General features: G+C 45.5%; 1 protein-coding gene across 4 annotated transcripts in view; it reads left to right on the forward strand.

The window, feature by feature from the left end:
- Positions 1–13590: 13590 nt before the first annotated feature.
- The window catches only part of ELFN1 (extracellular leucine rich repeat and fibronectin type III domain containing 1), a 988432-nt gene continuing 985389 nt past the window's right edge, over positions 13591–16633 (forward strand). For 3 of the 4 annotated variants that reach the window (XM_063934602.1, XM_063934603.1, XM_063934605.1), the window contains exons 1-2: positions 13591–14111; positions 15010–15253. The gene's annotated coding sequence lies outside the window, so the exon portion shown is untranslated. Of the gene's footprint in view, positions 14112–14408; positions 14536–15009; positions 15254–16633 lie in introns of those variants that run through there. The other variant, XM_063934604.1, reaches the window with a different exon arrangement.

Below are 16633 nucleotides of genomic sequence, written 5' to 3' on the forward strand. Positions count from 1 at the left end.
TAGGGCAGAGTGAAAGGCATATATAGAAAGAAAGAGGCTGGCGCAGACAGGGCAAGGGCAGAGAGACTTGCGCAGTAGGGGACAGGCAGGGAGACTGATGCAGACATGATGGGTAGAAAAGCTAGCACAGAAGAAGGAAAGGGAAGCTGGCACAGACAGATAACGGCAGAAAGGCTGGTGCAGACAGGATGGGCATAAAGGTTTGCGTAGAGAAAGGGAAGACAGGTTGTGCAAACGGGATGGAAAAATGGCTGGCACAGAAGGGAAGAAAAAGTGATGCAGACAGAGGATGTGCAGAAAGGCTGGAACAGACAGGATGGCCAGAAAGACTGGCACAGATTGAGGATGGGCATAAAAGCTGGCGCAGAGGATGGTAAGAGAGTTTTGTGCAGACAGAGGATGGGCAGAGAGGCTGATGAAGAGGAATGAAAGCGAGGATGGTAAAAGGATGGACAGAAAGGTTGGCACTGAGGCTGGCATAGACATAGGAAAAGAAAAGACACTGGCACAGAGAAGAAAAAAGAAGGATGGCATAGGCATGAAAAGGGCAGATAGAGGCTGACAAGCAGAAACAGATAGAGAATAATAAAAAAAAAGGGACAGGAAGAAACTTGTGGTACCTGAGCCAGGCGGACAGTCTGGGAGCTACACCTGGACAAATGTCATGAGATACACCGTGCTGTGCATGTGAAAACTGCTTTTATAGGTGGAGAAGGTGGAGCTACAAAACATGGATTGGAAAGTATTGGAGTTGAGAGGCGAGCATGGGTTACAGATCTGCGGGTGCTTCTTCCATTGCAAAAAAAAACCTGTTACAAAAGGATGGAGGGGTGTAGGGAGGAATATGCCCCAGTGAACGTGCTTCCCAGTGTGTGATCAGCCAGTGTGACCAGCGGCTGGGTGACAGTGTATAGACAGTGCCCAGCAACTTTCACTAGCCATGGCAAATCAGCCGGGCTGCTTCTTCTGTCTGTCTTCCGGCCGCCAGGCATGCAATGGGTTGTACGGCCCAGGAGCTAACAATTGTACTCACCCAGGTGGGGAGGGGGGGGGGGAGATTCACCCTGCTCAGCATATCTCTACCCCCACTGTCTGTTCCCTGCTACTGACTTCATACTGAGCTGCCCAATCAGAGCTGGGCTACGAGCACAGTAGCCAGAGTCACCATGCAAGTGCCCCAATCCTCCACCTGTTCTAGGCTTGGAATGCCCCTAGGCAATTACCTAGTTTGCCTATGCCCTAGTTTGCCTATGCCTAGGGCTGGCTCTGACTGGCAGGGCCGTCTTAACAGCATTGTAGGCCATGGGCAAAGCAATGAACTGGGGGCCCTACCCATTCACAGGAATAAATGAAAAACTATAATGAAACAATAAAATAATAAATGACCTCTCCTGCCATTCCACGCCATCTCTTCACATGCTTCCAAACAGTAAATGGCTCTGATTGGTGGATAACCCCAGCCATCCACTAATCAGCAGATTCACTGTCTGGCTGCAGGCTGGAAGACATGTAGAGAATGCTGCTCACCACGATGATTGTGTATAATTCACAATCAGAGCTGTCAGGCAGAATTCTCTACCTGCCTCCCGTGAAGCTCTGGAGCCCCCTAGTATCGCGGGTCCCTGGACCGCTGCCCAGTATGCATATACGTTAAGATGGTCATGGGGACTGAACGGCGATGGCACATGCCACGGCTCACATCCTACCCTGGGATGACTTCTCTATCTTGGTACATTGAAGTTGTAAGCAATAGAGTATTTTACCATTTTAATGAAGATTAGACACAGAGTGTTTTAGCAGTGTCATTGGTTTTTAAAATGGAGAGGCTGCATTCACATAAATTAAGTAATGGATCAGGTCCAAAGAAACGTCTGTCTTCTCTGTGCCTAGGTGGCGGGTGCTTTATAATACCATGCATAAGGTTTTATACAACCACCACTAACTTACGTATCTGTACATCAGAAGGGTTTTTTAATCACGTTTCAGATACTGTAGCACAATTGTGCAATATTTCATATCAGCCAATTAATTTAGTTTCCATTATTAAGATTTCACATTGGTTGATCGTTTGAATGGTTGTTATGGGTTACAATACACTGGTGCTGTTTGCACCTGAGGCCTAATTCAGATCTGTTCGCTCGCTAGGGTTTTTTTGCAGTCCTGTGTTCGCATGGTCGCTGCCCATAGGGGAGTGTATTTTCACTTTGAAAGTGTGCGAATGCATGTGTAGCAGAGCTGTACAAACAGATTTTGTGCAGTCTCTGAGTAGCCCAGGACTTACTCAGCCGCTGCGATCACTTCAGCCTGTCCGGGACCAGAATTGACGTCAGGAACCCTCCCTGCAAACGCTTGAATACGCTTGCGTTTTTCCAACCACTCCCAGAAAACGGTCAGTTGCCACCCACAAACGCCTTCTTCCTGTCAATCTCCTTGCGAACGCCCGTGCGAATGGATTCTTCACCCACAGCCCATCGCTGAGCCGAGATCTGCTTTGTACCCGTGTGACGGGCCTGCACATTGCAGTGCATACGCATGCGCAGTTTAGACCAGCGACTATGCGAACGCTGGACTGCAAAAAAAAAAACCTAGCGAGCGAACAGGTCTGAATTAGGCCCCTTGTTACTGTAGGTAAGCCTTTCAGAATTGCATCTGTTGAGTTTATAGAGGGTAACATGACAGAAATACATCTTTATGCTTTGAACATGAAAAGACTATTTTCTATACATAAGTTAATATTACTATTTCCCTCTGTTAGAGGTCTATTGCTTTGGTCAAGGTTTACTTTTCAGAATGAATTAACTTTACATCTGTTTTAGAAAATGTAGTATGAAAAATAACTTAGCAGAACAGAGAAACACATAAAACTCTATGCATGCAAGTCAAATATATTAATTTCTTCTCATTGTTCTCTTTTTCATTATATTATTTTTTTGTCTTAATGTGGCACTTGCACTTTTTACCAGTACAAAAGCAACAGAAGATAATACAATCCTCCTCCATTCTTTTCTCTCAGTGGCAGATGTGTCAACGAATCCAAGGCTTTTAATAAATCACCTTCAATGCTACTTTGCTTTGACCATCATGCTTTATTCCATAGTTGCAGCCGTTACAATTTAATGTGCTGAACATTGCACACCATATTAAATGTTTACTCAGTGTATAATAATGTCTTGTTCTTTTATTACTACTGCCTTTGCAGCTCTTGTACAAATACAGACTATCATTAATATGCTGAAACATTGGTGAGCCAGTTACGGAATTTGTACAATCTGGAAACAACATAGAATTCAAGTAGAAGAATTCAACATTTTATTAAAACAGGTAAAATGTCTTTGTTCATATGCTGCCTTATAATATTTTATTCCAAATAGATGATATTTGTACTGCCCAGTACCATCCGTACTGGGCAGTACGGACGGTGTAATGGTTGACATTACTGCCTCACAGCACTGAGGTCATGGGTTCGATTCCCACCATGGCCCTAACTGTGTGGAGTTTGTATATTCTCCCCGTACTTGCGTGGGTTTCCTCCAGGTACTCCGGTTTCCTCCCATAACCCAAAAATATAGTGATAGGTAAATTGGCTTCCAACAAAAATTAACCCTAGCGTGAATGTGTCTGTGTGTACATGTGATAGGAAATATAGGGGGTCATTCCGAGTTGTACGCTCGCTAGCAGATTTTAGCAGCATTGCACACACTAGGCCGCTGCCCTCTGGGAGTGTATCTTAGCATAGCAGAATTGCGAACGAAAGATTAGCAGAATTGCGAATAGAAAATTCGTAGCAGTTTCTGAGTAGCTCGAGACTTACTCCTATACTGCGATCAGCTCAGCCCGTTTCGTTCCTGGTTTGACGTCACAAACACGCCCTGCGTTTGGCCAGCCACTCCCCCGTTTCTCCAGACACTCCCGCGTTTTATCCTGGCATGCCTGCGTTTTTACGCACACTCCCAGAAAACGGTCAGTTTCCACCCAGAAACACCCACTTCCTGTCAATCACACTCCGATCACTTCAACGATGAAAATTCTTTATTCAGACGTGAGTAAATCTACTAAGTTTTGTGCTGAAATACTTAGCGCATGCGCACTGCGTACCATGCGCATTTTTGCCTTAATAGCTCCGTTGCGAAAATCAGCAACGAGCGAACAACTCGGAATGACCCCCATAGATTGTAAGCTCCACTGGGGCAGGGACTGATGTGAATGTGCAAATATTCTCTGTAAAGCGCTGCGGAATATGTGTGCGCTATATAAATAACTGGTAATAAATAAATAATAATAAATATTTATTGGATACTTTGCAGATTATAAACACAAATGGGTGATTCCACAGTGGAATCCTCTTTTGGGGTATGCCAAAATATCCACAGACGGCTATTTTATATTTGATCTCAGCAGCGCTTCTAATTGATGCCTACACAATTAATGTGCATATATGTATGTATGTATATATATATATATATATACACTTAACATTGTTGATTTAATAATTATTTTTATTTAAAATGTTTCTATTTACCTTTTTGAACTAATATTGAATATGTAATTGTGATCTGTTAGCTGATATTCGGCTAAGTGGATGCACACAGGTATATTTAACTAATTTCACCTGGAAACTAATAGAGACTTCAACCTCATTGGAGGACTCTTGTTTGAATATCTTACACCCTGGACACCTGGAATATCCTTCTGATGAACCCCAAGTCCATAGTGGTGGAGAAACGCGTCAAGGACAACCTTGGTGATTGCTGGACACTATTTTGAGAGTACGGATCGATTATCACAGCCAAGTTCCCCCTAATTACGTGGCTTTTCCCTAAAGCTCTGAGAGCGGCGCCCACCCTCTGCACCCGTACCACGGACATCCGTTGAGCACTGCGAATCCTTCACCTATGAAAGTGTGTTCTGAAACACTGGACTCTGATGGTTAAATACACATGCGGGTTTCCAGTTTAACCGAAAGCTCTGGACAACTGCTAGCGGTGAGAGCACCTTCTCCGTGAGAGGTATACATTTAGCGCTGGACGCTCTGTGCTGAGCCCTTTGAATTTCATATCCACGGAACTGTTATCTGTGATCCCCACTATAAGCTGGCTAGCTGGAAATCTATTCCTTATAAACATTTCTTTATCTCAACTATTAGCAGGACAGCACCCTATAGTAACTCTATATCACCAACATAATTCAATTAGACCAATACACTCTCGGTTATTATGTGTTGTGTTTTATTCTGAATATGCAAATAAATGTATAATTTATATTTATATTACTTCTGAATTGCGCTCTCTTTTCCCTATTGTATTTGATATCATTATTGATAACTGCAGATTATTTTATGGGAGCTGCATATTAATTATTCCAGAGGTGTTTTGATTTTTTCTTAAATTTATTACTCTTAATACCAAATTTATAATTGTTTGCGCCCGATGAGTATACCCTAATATCATTAGGGTCACCATTTTTCTATTTTATAGGATGATCTTTAGATAGTACTGTATGTATGGCTTCCTAATTACAGAAGTTATATGCACAGCTATAACTATTAAATTAAAACACATTTTGGACTTCGATTACTAATTTTTTTTGGCCAATTTCAAACCATGGAACATCACCTCTGTATTAAATATCTGTTGTTTGGACCGTGGTGGATCTAGGGGTCAGGCCTTCCCTAGGCACAATGTTATTGGGCACCCGCTATAACTCCCTCTCCTGGATTCTGGTGCGACTCTGCCTCCTCTAGCTACCTGGATTGTTTTTATGCCTTTTGTAGACTTAGAAACCCCTCCTACAGGTTCCTGGAATGAACATGTTCCCGCTCCTGAGACTGTGGTCTTTGTTCTGTGTCTGAATAACTGCAGCTGAATTAGGATAATGCATGATGACTCCTGTGCCACACACAGCTAGTGGCACCCCTAGGCATGTGCCTAGTGGCAAATACAACACTGGGTTTGCAGTTGATATGTGGTAGTTTTAAAACCACCAGAGGTTTTAGGCAAAACTATCTCAGCATGGCTGCCCCCCTTGTGTCTCAGCATGGTTGCCCACCCAATCTCTCAACAAGGCTGCCCCCCCTATGTCACAGCATGGCTGCCCCCCCACCCTGTGTCTCAGCATGTCTGCCCCCCATGTGTCTCAGCATGGCTGCCCCCCACCCTGTGTCTCAGCATGGCTACCCCCCATGTGTCTCAGCATGGCTGCCCCCCTTGTGTCTCAGCATGGCCGCCCCCCTATGTCTCAGCATGGCTGCCCCCCTGTGTGTCAGCATGGCTGCCCTTCCCCTGTGTCTCTGCATGGCTCCACCCCCCTTGTGTCTCAGCATGGCTGCCCCCTTGTGTCTCAGCATGGCTGCCCCCCCATGTCTCAGCATGGCTGCCCCCCCTATGTCTCAGCATGGCTGCCCCCCCACCCTGCGTCTCAGCATGGCTGCCCCCCCAACCTGTGTCTTAGCATGTCTGCCCCCCCTGTGTCTCAGCATGGCTGCCCCGCTTGTGTCTCAGCATGGCTGCTCCCCTTGTGTCTCAGCATGGCTGCCCTCCTTGTGTCTCAGCATGGCTGCCCCCCTTGTGTCTCAGCATGGCTGCCCCCTATGTCTCAGCATGGCTGCCCCCTTGTCTCAGCATGGCTGCCCCCCTTGTGTCTCAGCATGGCTGCCCCCCATGTCTCAGCATGGCTGCCCCCCCCCTTGTGTCTCAGCATGGCTGCCCTCCTGTGTCTCTGTGCATCTGCCCTCCTGTGTCTCAGAAACCCACCCTCCGTCTCAGCATGTCTGCCCCCCATGTGTCTCAGCATGGCTGCCCCCCTTGTGTCTCAGCATGGCTGCCCCCTATGTCTCAGCATGGCTGCCCCCTTGTCCCAGCATGGCTGCCCCCCTTGTGTCTCAGCATGGCTGCCCCCCATGTCTCAGCATGGCTGCCCCCCACCCTGTGTCTCAGCATGGCTACCCCCCATGTGTCTCAGCATGGCTGCCCCCCTTGTGTCTCAGCATGGCCGCCCCCCTATGTCTCAGCATGGCTGCCCCCCTGTGTGTCAGCATGGCTGCCCTTCCCCTGTGTCTCTGCATGGCTCCACCCCCCTTGTGTCTCAGCATGGCTGCCCCTTGTGTCTCAGCATGGCTGCCCCCCCATGTCTCAGCATGGCTGCCCCCCCTATGTCTCAGCATGGCTGCCCCCCCCACCCTGCGTCTCAGCATGGCTGCCCCCCCAACCTGTGTCTTAGCATGTCTGCCCCCCCCCTGTGTCTCAGCATGGCTGCCCCCCCCCATGTCTCAGCATGGCTGCCCCGCTTGTGTCTCAGCATGGCTGCTCCCCTTGTGTCTCAGCATGGCTGCCCTCCTTGTGTCTCAGCATGGCTGCCCCCCTTGTGTCTCAGCATGGCTGCCCCCTATGTCTCAGCATGGCTGCCCCCTTGTCTCAGCATGGCTGCCCCCCTTGTGTCTCAGCATGGCTGCCCCCCATGTCTCAGCATGGCTGCCCCCCCCTTGTGTCTCAGCATGGCTGCCCTCCTGTGTCTCTGTGCATCTGCCCTCCTGTGTCTCAGAACCCCCCCCCCCCCCCCCGTCTCTCCAGTAGCTACACTTACCTGTCCTGCCTTCGTCTCGGATCACTGCTGAGATCCTCGTCGCTGCAGCGGTGGCTCCTACTGATCTTCAATCACAGCACACGGACGTCATGACGTCACACGCTGTGCCAAAAAAAACAACAACTTTATTGTGCTGGGGTCACCGGGGGTGGAGCATTCATCCCTCCCCTCCCGCAAAGAAGTCACCAGCTGCTACTGGCAGGACTGCGGATGCAGCACCCTTGCCAGAGACAGGCGCCTGGAGCAATGAGCTCCAATTGCGCCACCCTCGCTATGCCCCTTGCTCCACAGTACAGAAATCCTCAGAGTATCTTCCAGCTTACTACTGTTTCGCTCAGCTTCAGCTCCAGTATTGTATAAAGAATTCACCCATTGTTCTCTGACTTGGGTTACCTGCTGAAATCCATGAGTTTCTAGCCTGCAACTCCACAGCCTTAGCTAGTGCCTGTGTCTCTGTCTGCTTTACCTCATTCGAGGCAGGAGCACTTCAAGAGTGGAGCATGCCAGTTTGCAGACTCGGTCTGAGCTTCCTCCTCTCTAACCGGCTGCGCTGTAGCCTCTGGGCACTAGGGTTACTAGTAGACCCTAGCACTGTCCCAGAGTCTAGTGTGCATGTGCAGGTCTCTGGGAAAATGGCGCAGTGGCCATTTTCCCAGTGATTTTCTTACTGTGCATGTGCGAAACACCAGGTAAATGGCCACTGCGCCATTTTCCTGGTGATTTCTGCAGCACTGCTGCTGCTGAGGTAGCGCCAATGTGGAGGGTAAGTATTTAAAAAAATGGGTGCAGTGTGTACGGTGTGGGGCCCTCTGGAATCGCACACATTGCACCCATTATAGGTACGCCAATGACTCGAGGCTAATTATTCACCTGAGGTTCCATCTGTTCCCCAAGACTGCTGGATCCTGATTTCAGTGTTTACCACAGACTTTCTGGTAAGTGCTGCTGCAGAGATCCTGAATCCTGTTAACCTCCTGCAAGTTTACTTATATGAGTACATTTTCTTCACTTTCAGCCATAGCACCAGCACCCAACAGCACAGTCTCTATCAGCTTCCTGTGATCATTTGTTCCTGTCGAAACACAGCTATATCCAGCTTGTAAAGCAGGGGTGGGGAACCTTTTTTCTACCAAGGGCCATTTGGAGATTTCTAAAATACTTCAGGAGCCATAAAAAAATTATCAACCTAAAAATTACTTTGCTCCCAGTAGTTATGCCCCGCACGCCAAAAAATGGGTTGGCCAATTAAAATGTGACATGAAACACATATGCCCCCAATAGTGCAGTGCCAGATACACAAATGCCCCCACAGTGCCAGATACACAAATGCCCCCATAGTGCCAGATACACAAATGCCCCCACAGTGACAGACCGCTCACCACTGCTGCAGCTCCGTCAGGCAGCGGCGTGTCTCAGCTGTCGGGTCAGGGCAGGGAGGAGAGCGCGGCTATGTCAGGCGGTGGCGTGTAGGACCTCAAACCAGCCGCCAGTTCGTGAGCCAATCAGAGCTGACAGACCAGCAGCGGTTGCTCCTGATTGGCTGCCAGTCTGCGAGCTCTGATTGGCTCACGAACCGGCGGCTGGTTTGAGATCCTACCCGCCACTGCCACCAGACATCGTAGCTGCGCTCTCCTCTGTGCCCTGACAGCTGAGACACTCCACCGCCGGACTGAGTGGCGGCGTGTCTCACTGGCAACAGGCGGGTGTGCCGGAACAAATGGCTTTGCAGGCCTTATACGGCCCACGGGCCGGAGGTTCCCCACCCCTGCGACTGAGGGCCTAAGTCAGGATGGATCGCTATTCTGAGAAATTGCAATTTCTCTGTATAGCGATCCATGCTGAATTAGGCCCGGAGTCCAGATTCCTGAGCTCCTGTATGCTGAACTCTTTGTATTTAATACTAAAGGCTACCAGTGCAACTGCCACCTGCTGCACTGAAAATTCTAGTCCAGTCCAGTTTCTAGTTGGTTCCAATTCAGTCCCAGTCCTGTCAAAGTCCAGTTCCAGTCTGGTCCAGTATCTCCAGTTCAGTCCCAGTCCAGTCCAGTTCCAGTCTGGTCCAGTATCTCCAGTTCAGTCCCAGTCCAGTCCAAGTCCAGTTCCAGTCTGGTCCGGTATCTCCAGTCTAGTCCCAGTCCGGTTCCAGTCAACCACTGGTAGCAACTCAGTGTCCGGTCTACATCATAATGTTACTTCAGCAATTGTCCAGAGGTGCCTGGTCATGTGTCCGCTGACTATCTTTGATGTATCCGGACAGAGCGGGTACTGACAGATAGCAATTTCCAATGTACTGTTTTGTGAAACTGTGATTTTCTGATGTTTATGTGAGTGGATTGACCTTTAGTAAATCCGGCAGTGTGAAAACCACTGGATTTGCAAAAATCATCTTTAGCAAATATCCTCCTTTATCTGCAATTGTGCCAACATGGGTGTGTTGGCTGGGGTCAGATTTTCGGCAATTATTTCTTTTACAGGTATATAATTCTGATGGGAACTTCAGACTGCTGGTTTAGAAGTATTCGATGCTGCACAACATACTGTATCACTATAAAATTGAAAGGGTTTGTTGGACTGGTGCAATGTTTTGCAGATCTCTAGAGAGGTACAAAATAAATTAGCCTGCAACTTATTAGTACAATAAATAAACTTCTCTATAATGGTATAATTATTCAAGTCAATTATTTCCCTTTCCCATAAGAAAAGTAACTGCTGGCAGAACTGTATATCTATATTGATCTAAATAAATTGACAATATAATGCTCTTTAAAGGACGGTTATATATTTCTGTCTTTGCACTTTTATTAACAAGGTGCTACAATGATCTAGGGCACAGGTTCTCAAACTCGGTCTTCAGGACCCCACACAGTGCATGTTTTGCAGGTCTCCTCACAGAATCACAAGGGAAATAATTAGCTCCACCTGTGGACCTTTTAAAATGTGTCAGTGAGTAATTAATACACCTGTGCACTTGCTAGGTTACCTGCAAAACATGCACTGTGTGGGGTCCTGAGGACCGAGTTTGAGAACCCCTGATCTAGGGTATAGTGCTGTTGACAAAACAGAAAACAGATTATCACGGTGTAAGGTCATAAACACCAGTTTGGGGTTTAAGGGATTACTACTTGCATCCACCTGGCAGCAAAGAAGTAAACATTTTCACGCACCTTAGAGGTGGCAACTCGACTATCCAGCACTGAATGGGTGCATGAGGTAAAAGACCAGACTGACTTTTTTATGCATTAGCTCTAGGAACTCTATTTAGCCCCATTCACCTTAGCTGTGTAGCTGCAGCAGCCACATAAGGACAGTCCTGTAGTGTTAGGAAGATCTAGTCAGACAGTGAACCTTTGTGGCTCTTGATTTTGTGAGGACATCTTTCTCTTCCCTGCAGTTGTCTACACATGAATACTCCTACTGTTTTTCAGATGATTTCATTGATTAACCGTTTCATCTCGCTTGAACTAATTCCATTTTCCACTAAAATTAATTAGCATCCTCTTAAGCAGGGCTTCTGTGCACGTGATGAACTCTAATGACTTTTTCAAGTAAAATCTGTAGCCTGAATAATGTATTGTTATAATAATGCATGGTTTGCTTAATGCATCAGGTTACTATAATTGGCAGGCGAACCGAGTTGCTCTTATATAAATGTATACTTACAAGCTATTACTCAGGCAAAAGAGGCATCTTAAAATATAATCTTATGGATCTAGAGGTTTAATGTAAAGAAGATAATAGCCAATTTATGGCACCGTGTTATTATAAAATAGGATGCCTTATATTCATATCTAAATTGCTAACACCTGCCTAGGTTATATGGTAACTTTATTAGGATATAGATTTAGAATAAACTTTACTGCCACTGCCAATAGAAATGTAAGTGGGGAACATTATTTCTGAGAGAGAATTATGGAGTAAGAGTCCTTTTTATAATACAACTGGCGTGGTTGAGCTGGATTTGAGGAAGAGGAAGATGTCAGCTGGCTGCTAAGGCATTGTAGGGTACATAAGGAATGTGAGATGGTGCAGAGTGAGGGACAGACATACTGCAGAAATGGAAAAAGAGATACAGGAGGCAAAACTATAGAGGGAGACAGAGAAAAGTGATAACAGAATGTTTGTAAATTATCTTCAAAAATGCCTCATTATGGTCCACACAGAAGACAGAGATATTGTTGTGTAACAGAATGGGAGAAAAAAAATTGGGATGAAGTTGGGGAAAAGAGTGAAGGAAGTGTATGAGGGGACAATTAGTGTGCAAAGTGCCCCCAAAATAGTAGGGCAAAGGCACTCAGCAAGTGACATAATTTTCCTTGCATCCCAACATTTCCTACTAAAGAGTAATGTGCACATTTGGAACACTGCAGTAATATCTAGTGGCACACTCATCTGATCTGAATCTCATAGAACTGAATCCCTTAGAACTCCCATAGAGAGCAACAATATTTAGAAAAAAGGCCTGCTAAAGAATAAGGCTTGGAGATAATATAAGAGATAGAGGTACATTCTTAGAACAGAAATTTCAAAAACTGGAGATCTCATTCCCACAGGTTTGGCATTTAAAAAATGTATATAATTGTGAGACTTACTGTTGATAATACTGGGAACACATATCACTGGGAGTATCAATAATTGAGAGAGCTACTATATATATATATATATATATATATATATATATATAAATATGGGCCATTTATATGATGGAGAGGAAAAGATCCTGAAGGAATGACATAAAAAAGTGCAAACAAGTACATTTTATATTATAAATACTTTGAAGGCTTACCATAGGTGTGTCTGCACCTGTGAGTGGTCTGGGGAATAGTGGTCACCACTGGGCACATAAAGATTTCATTTATAATTTCCATGATTGTCTCTCTCCCTTATGAAGCTGCTGACAGGGCAGTCATGTAGGTCACATGACCCTGTGGAGCTGCCACGAGCTCTATAGGTCAAATATAGAAAATGGCTTCCATGGGTCAAACAAATAAAAGTTTCTGATCCAAATGGAAAACACAGCTGTTCATCAGCTTCTGCATTGAGGGTGTTGGGGGGGGGGGGGTTATCAAGTACTGGTAAGTTCCTCCTAAGTACACCACTGTATTACTAGGGGCAGGAGGAAAGTAGAGAGTGGCAATGAGAAAGGAGAAGTGAAGACCTAGAAAGGACTAGAAAGATAAAGAGACACATAGAGCATATAATAGTATGGGGGAATAGTGAGTGGGGTGTAGAGAGAACAAGTTCTAGTGAACATATAGGGGATAGAATGTGAGAGAGTATAGAGTGTAAGTAGTAGAAGAGAGTGTGTAGAGAGTGGGGGAATGAAGAGAGTTAATTAGAAGGGCAAAAAGGGACAGAATAAGACAGTTGGGTGGAGTACAGTGTGGTATGGTGTGGAAGAGAGATTAAAGAGAGCAAGGAGAGAGACAGAGGAAAAGGGGAAAACAACTATTTATATTATATTATAAATGAATAGAAACAGGATTGGAGTGCGCGAGAGAAAGAGAGAGATAAGAAAAGAAAGAGTGGGGAAAGAAAAATAGACATTAAATATATAGAGTAAATGTGATAGACAAGTAGAGAAAATAGAGAGTGGGAGGGTATATTGAATTTGGGGTGGGAGAGAAATAGGCTACAGACTGCCTTAGGAAAGACAGGAGGACTGTAGATAGAAACTGGGGAGGCAAAGGCAGAAAATGTAGCGATAATTGAGTGAGAATATGAAGAGAGGGACAGGACAAGAGGGAGTATAGCAACAAAAAATTCTGAGAGGTAAAACAAAAGTTGACAAGTGAGGGTGCCATGGAAGAGAGTCTGAAATCTATTCAATAGTTAGATAAAATTAAGACAATAATAAATATAAATCAGCAAAATAATGTGCTGGGAGTGTTCTAAACCCCACATACACTGTATACTCTATTTAGGCTAGAGAGGAAAAAGGCAATGAGGGGGCATGCAGCATGACAGAGAAAGAAGAGTGACAATATTTAGTTAAATGACATATAGGCAGCGGATGAAGAGAGAGCAGCGGCTGTACAGCGGGAAGAGTGGGTGGAGGGACATTCCTCACAATGCACATCTATTTATTCATCATCCCTCAGTCTCTGCCAAGCAATCTGATTAGGAGCAGTATGCTTTAAGTTCCCATTACGCACCATTGGATCAACATGCTGTTTCTGTTTAACTTACACAGCCCTCCCCTCTTCCTCCAGGACTCCCCACAGTAACCCAGGGAGGAAGGTGCTACTGGCTGAGCTCTGCCTCCAGAGCTGCATGGCACTGGCCCCCGGAATCCAGCCGGCAGCTCTCCATCAGGACTTGCTCTGCATTCATCACCTCGCCTTGCATGGATCTTGGAGGTCCTTCCACTTGACGCAGTGAGGAGCTGCGGATCTGCTCTCAGGCCGAGTCCAGCCCTTGGATCTGTCTAGGAGAAAGGAGCAGTCTCCATAAGGGAGCTGTTGTGGAATGCACAGGGAGACGATGTCCTAAGGGGACCTGAACGCCACCCGGAGAAGCCTGGATGTCTGCACCAGGTAAGTGAGTCTTCCCTGCCGCAGTACACTACTACACGGCATCCAGTGCCCGTAATTGCAATACATCTAGCCAGTCATGTGTTATGCATCAGCCCTCTCTGCCTGCTCGTATATCTGCATGTGGATCCCCGCTGAAGTCATTCTCCTGCCTGGGCTGCAATCAGCTGTGGATAAGGGGCAACAATATCTCTCGTCTTTAATATCTGGTCCAGGAGGCTGGCAGCTAGCCCGGTAGCCAGGGGGTTAATGCTTCCCATCACATCTGTGGCTCCAGATGCGATAGGAGAAGCAGCCAGGCTGTGGGGGGAATGCCGGGAGATAGAGGGGACATGACAGATAATAGTGTCTGAGAGGGGATCTCTAGACTTCTCCGATGAATCCATCTGACAGCCCAACTCCTAGATCCTCATTAGCCAATGGATTGGTGAGTCCTGTAATGCTATTATCCCAGCTACTGTAGGGTGAGAGGGGGGCACAGCCTGAGCTCCCAACACACACATTCACATAGAGAGACGTCTAGGAGCATATTAACTCATCCCTGACATTTCTGGAAGAATCACTATATTCTTTCTTGTCTTTTTATTTTTCTTATTATTTTTGGTTAAAGACTCGTGAAAGTAACACAGTCCAGTGAGCCAATAGCTCAATAGATCGTCACGGTCAGGAACTGGCACTTGCGCTATGTTTGCGCAGCGCATCCCTTCTTGCGCACTCGCTGCTCTCCTCTAGCCATAGAAAGGGACTGATGGCCTCGTAAAACTTTATCAAGGATCAATCATTTATGAAGCCCAATCCTTCCCCCTAGACCGAGAGCAGACAGGGCAGTTTGCTGGGTGTTGGGGGTGAGCTGTGGGCTCAGTGTGTACCCTTATTTTATTTTTATTATTTCATTCTCAAGAGGGATCCGTGGACTGTTGTGTGATGTGGATGCTTCCGACTTTATTACTGGAGGTGGCGATGTCCTGAGAGGTGAGAGCGATAGAGAGAAGGTTTCAGCACCAGCGGATGGCGGACAGCTCCTAGGGAATCAGCGTCCTGTATCCAGATCTCAGCCCTGGAGCAGTCCAGCAAGTCTCCCCTACATGACCCAACGCACAGCCAGGAGCTTCCCCACCGCCTGTCCCCTGCTGGGTTCTCATCAGGTACTTACCACTTATCACTTATCAGTATGAAATATAAATGATATGATACCGAAAACATCTAAACATGTTAGTAAACATAGTAAACAACACATATATTACTTGTATGTTATATATATATATATATATATATATATATATAACAAAAAAACTAAAGCAACACTTATCTGTGATCCGTTTCTCAAACTGTATTTTTTTATTTTTATGTTCGTTTCTATACATAGCATTTTGCCTTAAAACCCAGCTCTCTGATATTCAGCCACTAGGAGGGTTAATACAACTGTTGCAATTTACAATCTACGCATTTTCATTGTCTGTTCCAAAAGCTGTTAAGAGAGTGTGAGATAGAGGGAGATCTGAGATTCCTGTAGGCTGTACTGTAGCTCATTTATGTATTTTTCTGCAGAGCTGTGGGATGTACTGTATAGCCTATAATGTGCCAGTGACCCAGTCTAGCCAATCTTTAGGGTTTGTTTTTTTGGTTGTTGCACAGATTAAGCTGTTTGCTGATCAGTTTAGAACTTGTCGAAAATGAGTAATGGCCTTGATTGCAAACGGTCCTCTGGAGAATGGAATCTGCCGCCTGCTGATCCTGAATACTAAGCTGTGCCTCATCTTTATTCACACTAGTTTGAGGGGGAAAAAAAGACAATCAATTTGGCTTAATTTGTTGTGTTAATTCTACTTTTACATTTTCTTGCATGTCGTCTAGGGTATGTACTGTATAGGTACTGAAAAAGGGTAGCAATGTATAGTAGTTGTTGAAATGAGACTTTTCCTTATACCACTAGTTTTTCAGGAACACTGACTTCTATGTGCACTTAAGGAAGAGAATTGTGTGTCCCCGACATCTACTTAAAGATACACTATACAGGTTTACTAACCACTACCTCTAGAAAATCTGTTTTTATTGCTTGGTTTTGGCTTTATATATATTTTTTTTACATTGTGTATTCAGTTGTTGCTTTTCATTCCTTTCAGTTGTAAAACTGCACATAGTAAAATGTTATATATGGGATGTTTTATTCCCATTGACTCATTTACTAATCAAGTGTAGAAGGCTAACGTATTGCGTAGCAGCTGGTCAGAGTTGTAAACCAGAATTTTCCCCTCATCCATAAAAAAACTTCATTTTTCAGCAGTGCTGTAACTAAGCTATGCATTACAGTTTGACAGCACCCTGGTAGTAACTTGCCATTGCAGCCAGAATAGATTCATTGTTGCACTCTCATTTATTAATTCTGTCATCCAATACTTTTTGTTTCTTATTATTCAGATGTTATAAGTGGCGTTGTTTACCTTGAGCATATTCCATGTTTAGACAGGCATGCTCAACTCTGTCTGTGTGATGCTCGGTTTACATACAGCAGACTGTTCTGTTGC

The sequence above is a fragment of the Pseudophryne corroboree genome, chromosome 7, assembly GCF_028390025.1.
Source record: "Pseudophryne corroboree isolate aPseCor3 chromosome 7, aPseCor3.hap2, whole genome shotgun sequence".
NCBI lineage: Eukaryota > Metazoa > Chordata > Amphibia > Anura > Myobatrachidae > Pseudophryne > Pseudophryne corroboree.